The following is an 8,746-nucleotide window of genomic DNA, read 5'->3' as shown; positions in this document are numbered from 1 at the left end:
AAAAACTACATCTAAACTATGAAAAAGTGAATAATTGAAGACCTTCTTTAAATGGATGCATTCCCCCACTTTATAACCTCTAATCTATGCCTTCTGAACTTGAATCTGGGCCAAAAAGGGTTGCAGAAATTGCTGGGAGTGTTTTCTATAATTTCTGGTGCGTGGCATCTATCACGCGTCCGCGTGGGTCACGCGGTCGCGTCATCTGGAGTTTTCTTTGTTACGCGTTCGCTTCGGTCATACGTACGCGTCATCTGTGTTCTGCTCATGGCGCGCATCCGCGTCGCTGCCTTTTTGCGCTGGTCATGCGACCGCGTCGTTCATGCGTTCGCGTCGCTGCCAGTTTCTTCAAAAACTCCATTTTGTGCTTTCCTTCTATTTTTGTATGTTTCCTTTCCATCCTTTAAATCATTCCTGCCTTAGGAGATATGAAAATACTCAACACACAAATCACAGCATCGAATGGTAATAAAAAGTGATTTAAAATAATTATTTTTAAAGCATAGGAAACATGTTTTTCATATATATCACATAATAGGGAAGAAAAAGTAAAACCATGCAATTTACATGAATAAGTGGGTAAATGATTGAATAAATCACTTAAATTAAGCACAAAATATATCATAAAATATGGGTTTATCAACCTCCCCACACTTAAACAATAGCATGTCCTCATGCTAAGTCCAAGATAAAGAGTAAGGTACGGTTAAAGTGGTGGAATCTCATGCAATGCAATCTATCCTAAATGCAACTACCTAAATGAATCATGCAATTCTAATTGTTATTCACTTGTATATAAAATTTACATGTAGTTAAATTAATTCACATTCTCAAGGAATCATATATACATAGCCAAACCCTAGATACTGTTAGAGCACTTTTACAATTGAGATGGGTATAAATATTTTACATACTTGCAAGACAATTAACAATTTAAGCAGAGATATATGTCGATAAGCTATTAAACACTCACTGGATTTTGTGTTTACTCTCTAGTCACTCAGTGTTTATTGGGTTAATCACTCTACTCTTCTTTTTATTCTTACTTTCTATAACTTTGTTCTTCATCTAACCAATCAACAATTATAGAATATAGGCATACAAAAATCATGAGGTCTTTTTCAAGATTGTAATGGGGCCAAGGTAAAGGTAATGGTATATATATAAGGCTAAGTGAGCTAATAAGTGAATCATTGATTAGACTAAGATCTTACCTAACATACATATTTTGTAATTCAAATTTTCTTAACCTATTTGCCCAACTTTTCTCACCTTGTATTGCAAGCTGGTGCACGAAATTGTGATCCCTGGTAATGGCTCCAAAAACTTGGTGCTCTAATCTTAATTCATAATTTGTCACAACTTCGATACAACTAACCAGCAAGTGCACTGGGTCGTCCAAGTAATAAAACCTTACGTGAGTAAGGGTCGATCCTACGGAGATTGTTGGTATGAAGCAAGCTATGGTCATCTTGTAAATCTCAGTCAGGCAGATATCAAATAGTTATGGAGTTTTCGAATAATAATAATAAATAAATAGAAAATAAAGATAGAAATACTTATGTAATTCATTGGTGAGAATTTCAGATAAGCGTATAGAGATGCTTTCGTTCCTCTGAACCTCTGCTTTCCTGCTGTCTTCATCCAATCATTCCTACTCCTTTCCATGGCAAGCTTTCTGTAAGGCATCACCGTTGTCAATGGCTACATCCCATCCTCTCTGTGAAAATGGTCCAAATGCTCTGTCACGGCATGGCTAATCATCTGGAGGTTCTCGATCATACTGGAATAGGATTTACTATCCTTTTGCGTCTGTCACTACGCCCAGCACTTGCGAGTTTGAAGTTCGTCACAGCCATCCCTTCCCAGATCCTACTCGGAATACCACAGACAATGTTTAGACTTTTTGGATCTGAGGAATGGCCATCCATGGGTTCTAACTTATACCACGAAGATGCTAATAACTCGGACTCGGTCCCCTGTATTAGATATCTAAGAGATACTCATTCTAGCTTGTTTGCATGTAGAACGGAAGTGTTTGTCAGGCACGCGTTCATAAGTGAGAATGATGATGAGCGTCACATAATCATCACATTCATCATGTTCTTGGGTGTGAATGGATATCTTAGAAGCAGAATAAGTTGAATTGAATATAAAATAGTAGTACTTTGCATTAAATCATGAGGAACAGCAGAGCTCCACACCTTAATCTATGGAGTGCAGAAACTCTACCATTGAAAAATACATAAGTGAAAGGTTCAGGCATGGCCGAATGGCCAGCCCCCATTATCTAAGAACTAGACGTCCCAAGATGTCTAATACAATAGTAAAAAGTCCTATTTATACTAAACTAGTTACTAGGGTTTACAGAAGCAAGTAATTGATGCATAAATCCACTTCTGGGGCCCACTTGGTGTGTGCTTGGGTTGAGCTTGAAGTTTACACGTGGAGAGGTCATTCTTGGAGTTGAACGCCAGTTTGTAACGTGTTTCTGGCGTTCAACTCTGGTTCGTGACGTGTTTCTGGCGTTTAACTCCAGACTGCAGCGTAGAACTGGCGTTCAACACCCTTTTGCGTCGTCTAAACTCGGCCAAAGTATGGACTATTATATATTTCTGGAAAGCCCTGGATGTCTACTTTACAACGCAATTAGAAGTGCTCCATTTTGAGTTCTGTAGCTCCAGAAAATCCACTTTGAGTGCAGAGAGGGCAGAATCCAACAGCATCAGCAGTCCTTCTTCAACCTCTGAATCTGATTTTTGCTCAAGTCCCTCAATTTCAGCCAGAAAATACCTGAAATCACAGAAAAACACACAAACTCATAGTAAAGTCCAGAAATGTGAATTTAACATAAAAACTAATAAAAACATCGCTAAAAGTAACTAGATCCTACTAAAAACATACTAAAAACAAAGCCAAAAAGCGTATAAATTATCCGCTCATCACAACACCAAACTTAAATTGTTGCTTGTCCCCAAGCAACTAAAAATTAAATAGGATAAAAAGAAGAGAATATACTATAAATTCCAAACTATCAATGAAACATAGCTCCAATCAGATGAGCGGGACTTGTAGCTTTTTGCCTCTTGAATAGTTTTGGCATCTCACTTTATCCATTGAGGTTCAGAATGATTGGCATCTATAGGAACTCAGAGTTCAGATAGTGTTATTGATTCTCCTAGTTCAGTATGTTGATTCTTGAACACAGCTACTTTATGAGTCTTGGCTGTGGCCCTAAGCACTTTGTTTTCCAGTATTACCACCAGATACATAAATGTCACAGACACATAACTGGGTAAACCTTTTCAGATTGTGACTCAGCTTTGCTAAAGTCTCCAATTAGAGGAGTCCAGGGTTCTTAAGCACACTCTTTTTTGCTTTGGACCTTGACTTTAACCGCTCAGTCTCAAGTTTTCACTTGACACCTTCAAGCCACAAGCACATGGTTAGGGACATCTTGGTTTAGCCGCTTAGGCCAGGATTTTATTCCTTTAGGCCCTCCTATCCACTGATGCTCAAAGTCTTGGGATCCTTTTTATTTACCCTTGCCTTTTGGTTTTAAGAGCTTTTGGCTTTTTCTGCTTGCTTTTTCTTTTTCTATTTTTTTGCCATCTTTTTTTTTTCTGCAAGCTTTGTATTCACTGCTTTTTCTTGCTTCAAGAATCATTTTTATGATTTTTCAGATTATCAAATAACATGTCTCCTTGTCATCATTCTTTCAAGAGCCAACATATTTAACATTCATAAACAACAACTTCAAAAGACATATGCACTGTTCAAGCATTCATTCAGAAAACAAAAAGTATTGTCACCACATCAAAATAATTAAACTAATTTCAAGGATGAATTCGAAACTCATGTACTTCTTGTTCTTTTGTTTTTTTTTTAAAACATTTTTTCATTTAAGAGAGGTGATGGATTCATATTCACTACTTTAAGGCATAGACACTTAGACACTAATGATCATGTAATAAAGACACAAACATAGATAAACACTTAACATAAAGAAAATGAAAAACAAAAAATTTGAGAACAAGAAATGAGTCCACCTTAGTGATGGTGGCATTTTCTTCTTGAGGTACCAATAATGTCCTTGAGCTCTTCTATGTCTCTTCCTTGTCTTTGTTGCTCCTCCCTCATAGCTCTTTGATCTTCTCTAATTTCATGGAGGATGATTGAGTGCTCTTGATGTTCCACCCTTAGTTGTCCCATGTTGGAACTTAATTCTCATAGGGAGGTGTTGATTTGCTCCCAAAAATTCAGTGGAGGAAAGTGCATCCCTTGAGGCATCTCAGGGATTTCTTGGTGATGAGCTTCTTCATGCGTCTCTTGAGATCCATGAATAGGCTCTCTTGTTTGCTCCATCCTTTTCTTAGTGATGGGCTTGTCCTCATCAATGAGGATATCTCCCTCTATGTCAATCCCAGCTGAATTGCATAGATGGCAAGTTTTCCGGACTAAAATCTAAGTAATTTCCCCGAACCATAGTGAGATAATTCTTTGGGTTCGAGTTCTTACTTTGATCATGGTTCCTAGTGATCCATGCATTAGGATAGAACTCTTGAACCATTAGAATTCTGACTTGTTGGATGGAGTTTGTTAGAACTTTCCAACCTCTTCTATGGATCTCATGTCGGATCTCTGGATACTCATTTTTCTTGAGTTTGAAAGGTACCTCGGGGATCACCTTCTTCTTGGCCACAACATCATAGAAGTGGTCTTGATGGGCTTTGGAGATGAATCTTTCCATCTCCCATGACTCGGAGGTGAAAGCTTTTGTCTTCCTTTTCCCTTTTCTAGAGGATTCTCCGGTCTTAGGTGCCATCAATGGTAATGGAAAAACAAAAAGCTTTATGCTTTTACCACACCAAACTTAGAGTATTGCTCGCCCTCGAGCAAGAGAAGAAAGAAAAGAAGAAGAAGAAGAAGAAATAGAAGAGAGGGAGAGAGGGTTGTGTCTCGACTAAGAAGGGGATGAGAGGGTTTTGTTGTGTGAAAAATAAAGAAGAATGGAGTGGTTTATATAGTGGAGGGAGAGGGGTTAGGTTCGGCCATTTAGGGTGGGTTTGGGTGGAAAAGTGATTTTGAATTTTGAAGGTAGGTGGGGTTTAGGAGGTAGGTTTATGGGGAAGAGTGGATGGATGTGAGTGGTGAAGGGGTAGTAGGGAAGAGAGCTTGATGTGATTGGTGAAGGATTTTGGGGAAATGTGTTTATTGGGAAGAGAGGATGAACATTGAGAAGAGAGAAGAGTATGCGTGGAGGTAGGTGGGGATCCTGTGGGGTCCACAGATGCTGAGATGATTCTGTGGGGTCCACAAATCCTGAGGTGTCAAGGATTTACATCCCTGCACCAATTAGGCATGTAAAATGCTTTTGCATGCAATTCTGGCGTTTAAACGCCGAATTGATGCTTGTTCTGGGCGTTCAACGCCCAGATGCAGCATGTTTCTGGCGTTCAGTGCCAGCTTTCCTCAGTGTGCATTCCTGGCGTCTGAACGCCAGGATGCTGCTTGTTTTGGGCGTTCAACGCCAGATCCATGCTCTGTTCTGGCGTTGAACGCCAGCCAGATGCTTCTTACTGGCGTTTAAACGCCAGTAAGCCCTTCCTCCAGGGTGTGATTTTTCTTCTGCTATTTTTGATTCTGTTTTTAATTTTTTGATTTATTTTGTGACTCCACATGATCATGAACCTAATAAAACATGAAATAACACTAAAATTAGATAAATAAAAATTGGGTTGCCTCCCAACAAGCGCTTCTTTAATGTCAATAGCTTGATAGTGGGCTCTCATGGAGCCACACAGGTGATCAGGTCAATTTTATAGACTTCCCAACACCAAACTTAGAGTTTGGATGTGGGAGTTCAACACCAAACTTAGAGTTTGGCTGAGGCCTCCCAACACCAAACTAAGAACTTGGCTAAGAAAGCCGTGACCAGCTTATCCCAAGAGTTCAGGCTATCTTTTGGTTGAGAGTCCAACCATGTTCTAGCTCTGTCTCTTACAGCAAATGGGAAAAGCATAAGCCTGTAGACCTCGGGATCAACCCCATTGGTCTTAACAGTATTACAGATCTGCAAAAATTCAGTTAAGAACTGAAAAGGATCTTCAGATGGAAGTCCATGAAACTTGCAGTTCTGCTGCATCAGAGAAACTAATTGAGGTTTCAGCTCAAAGTTGTTTGTTCCAATGGCAGGGATGGAGATGCTTCTTCCATGTAAATTGGTATTAGGTGCAGTGAAGTCACTAAGCATCCTCCTTGCATTATTATTATTTTCGGCTGCCATCTCCTCTTCCTGTTCGAAAATTCCTGTAAGGTTGTCTCTGGATTGTTGTATTTTAGCTTCTCTTAGTTTCCTTTTTAGAGTCCTTTCAGGTGCAGGGTCTGCTTCAACAAGAATGTTCTTGTCCTTGCTCCTGCTCATATGACAAAGAAGGGAATAACAAAGAAAATATGGAATCCTCTATGTCACAGTATAGAGATTCCTTTGTGTGAGTATAAGAAGAAAAGAATGTAATGTAAAGAAGAATGGATAATCCAAACACAAGGGTGAGGATAGGAGCAGAGATATGAGATGAAGAGAAGTGTTAGTAAGTAATTAAATAAATAGAAGAAGATGAGATAGAAGTTTTCGAAAATAATTTTTGAAAAGGAGTTGATGATTTTCGAAAATTAAAGGGAAAATAAAATTAAAATTAAAATTTAAAACAATTAATTAATTAAAAAGAATTTTTGAAAAAGAGGGAGGTATTTTCGAAAATTAGAGAGGGAAGAGTAGTTAGGTGATTTTGAAAAAGATAAGAAACAAACAAAAAGTCAATTAGTTAGTTGAAAAAGATTTGAAAATCAATTTTGAAAAGATAAGAAGATAAGAAGTTGGAAAAGATATTTTAAAATTAAATTTTTGATAAAGATAAAATTTTGAAAAAGATAGGATATAAAGGATATGATAAAAAGATATGATTAAAATTAGTTTTGAAAAAGATTTGAATTTTAAAATCAAAATTAATGACTTGACTCACAAGTAATCACAAGATATGATTCTAGAACTTAAAGTTTGAATCTTTCTTAACAAGCAAGTAACAAACTTGAAATTTTTGAATCAAAACATTAATTGTTGATAATATTTTCGAAAATTATGAGATAAAATTAAGAAAAAGTTTTTTGAAAAATATTTTTAAAATTTTTGAAAATAAATAAGAAAAATGAAAAAGATTTAATTTTTGAAAAAGATTTTGAAAAGATAAGATTTTTAAATTGAAAATTTGATTTGACTCATAAGAAACAACTAAATTTTAAAAAGTTTTGAAAAAGTCAACTCAAATTTTCGAAAATTTATGAGTGAAAAAAGAGAAAGATATCTTTTTTGATTTTTGAATTTTTAATGATGAGAGAGAAAAACATGAAAAAGACTCATAACATAAAAATTATGAATCAAAACACACAATGCATGCAAGAACACTATGAATGTCAAGATGAACACCAAGAACACTTTGAAGATCATGATGAACATCAAGAACATATTTTTGAAAAATTTTTTATGCAAAGAAAACATGCAAGATACCAAACTTAGAAATCTTTAATGCTTAGACACTATGAATGCAAAGATGCACATGAAAAACAACAAAAGACACAAAATAAGAAAACATCAAGATCAAACAAGAAGACTTACCAAGAACAACTTGAAGATCATGAAGAACACTATGAATGCATGAATTTTCGAAAAATGCATAAGTTTTTAGAAAAAATACAATTGACACCAAACTTAAAAATTGACTCTAGACTCAAACAAGAAACAAAAAAATATTTTTGATTTTATGATTTTATTAATTTTTTTTTGGATTTTTGTATATTTTTATTTTTTTTGAAAACCTATAGGAAAAAGGAAGTAATGAATTCAAAGTTCTCAATCAAAATCCTATGAATCATATCAGGTTAGTCTAAAGCTTGATGGCCAGCCAAACTTCAACATACCAATTTGAAACTTTAGAATTCATTCTAAAAAATTTTAAAATAATTTTCGAAAACAAAGGGAAAAATTTTTTTGAAAGATTTTTGAAGAAATTTTTTTTTGAAAATAAAACAAAAAGAAAATTACCTAATCTGAGCAACAAGATGAACCGTCAGTTGTCCAAACTCGAACAATCCCCCGCAACAGCGCCAAAAACTTGGTGCACGAAATTGTGATCCCTGGTAATGGCTCCAAAAACTTGGTGCTCTAATCTTAATTCATAATTTGTCACAACTTCGATACAACTAACCAGCAAGTGCACTGGGTCGTCCAAGTAATAAAATCTTACATGAGTAAAGGTCGATCCCACGGAGATTGTTGGTATGAAGCAAGCTATGGTCATCTTGTAAATCTCAGTCAGGCGGATATCAAATAGTTATGGAGTTTTCGAATAATAATAATAAATAAACAGAAAATAAAGATAGAAATACTTATGTAAATCATTGGTGAGAATTTGTCACAGCCATCCCTTCCCAGATCCTACTCGGAATACCACAGACAATGTTTAGACTTTTTGGATCTGAGGAATGGCCATCCATGGGTTCTAACTTATACAACGAAGATGCTAATAACTCGGACTCAGTACCCTGTATTAGATATCTAAGAGATACTCATTCTAGCTTGTTTGCATGTAGAACGGAAGTGTTTGTCAGACACGCGTTCATAAGTAAGAATGATGATGAGCGTCACATAATCATCACATTCATCATGTTCTTGGGTGCGAATGGATATCTT

This window comes from Arachis ipaensis, chromosome B07, assembly GCF_000816755.2.
Source record: "Arachis ipaensis cultivar K30076 chromosome B07, Araip1.1, whole genome shotgun sequence".
NCBI classification, from domain to species: domain Eukaryota; kingdom Viridiplantae; phylum Streptophyta; class Magnoliopsida; order Fabales; family Fabaceae; genus Arachis; species Arachis ipaensis.
The sequence above is the reverse complement of the archived record's forward strand: the minus strand, read 5'-3'. Positions refer to the sequence as shown.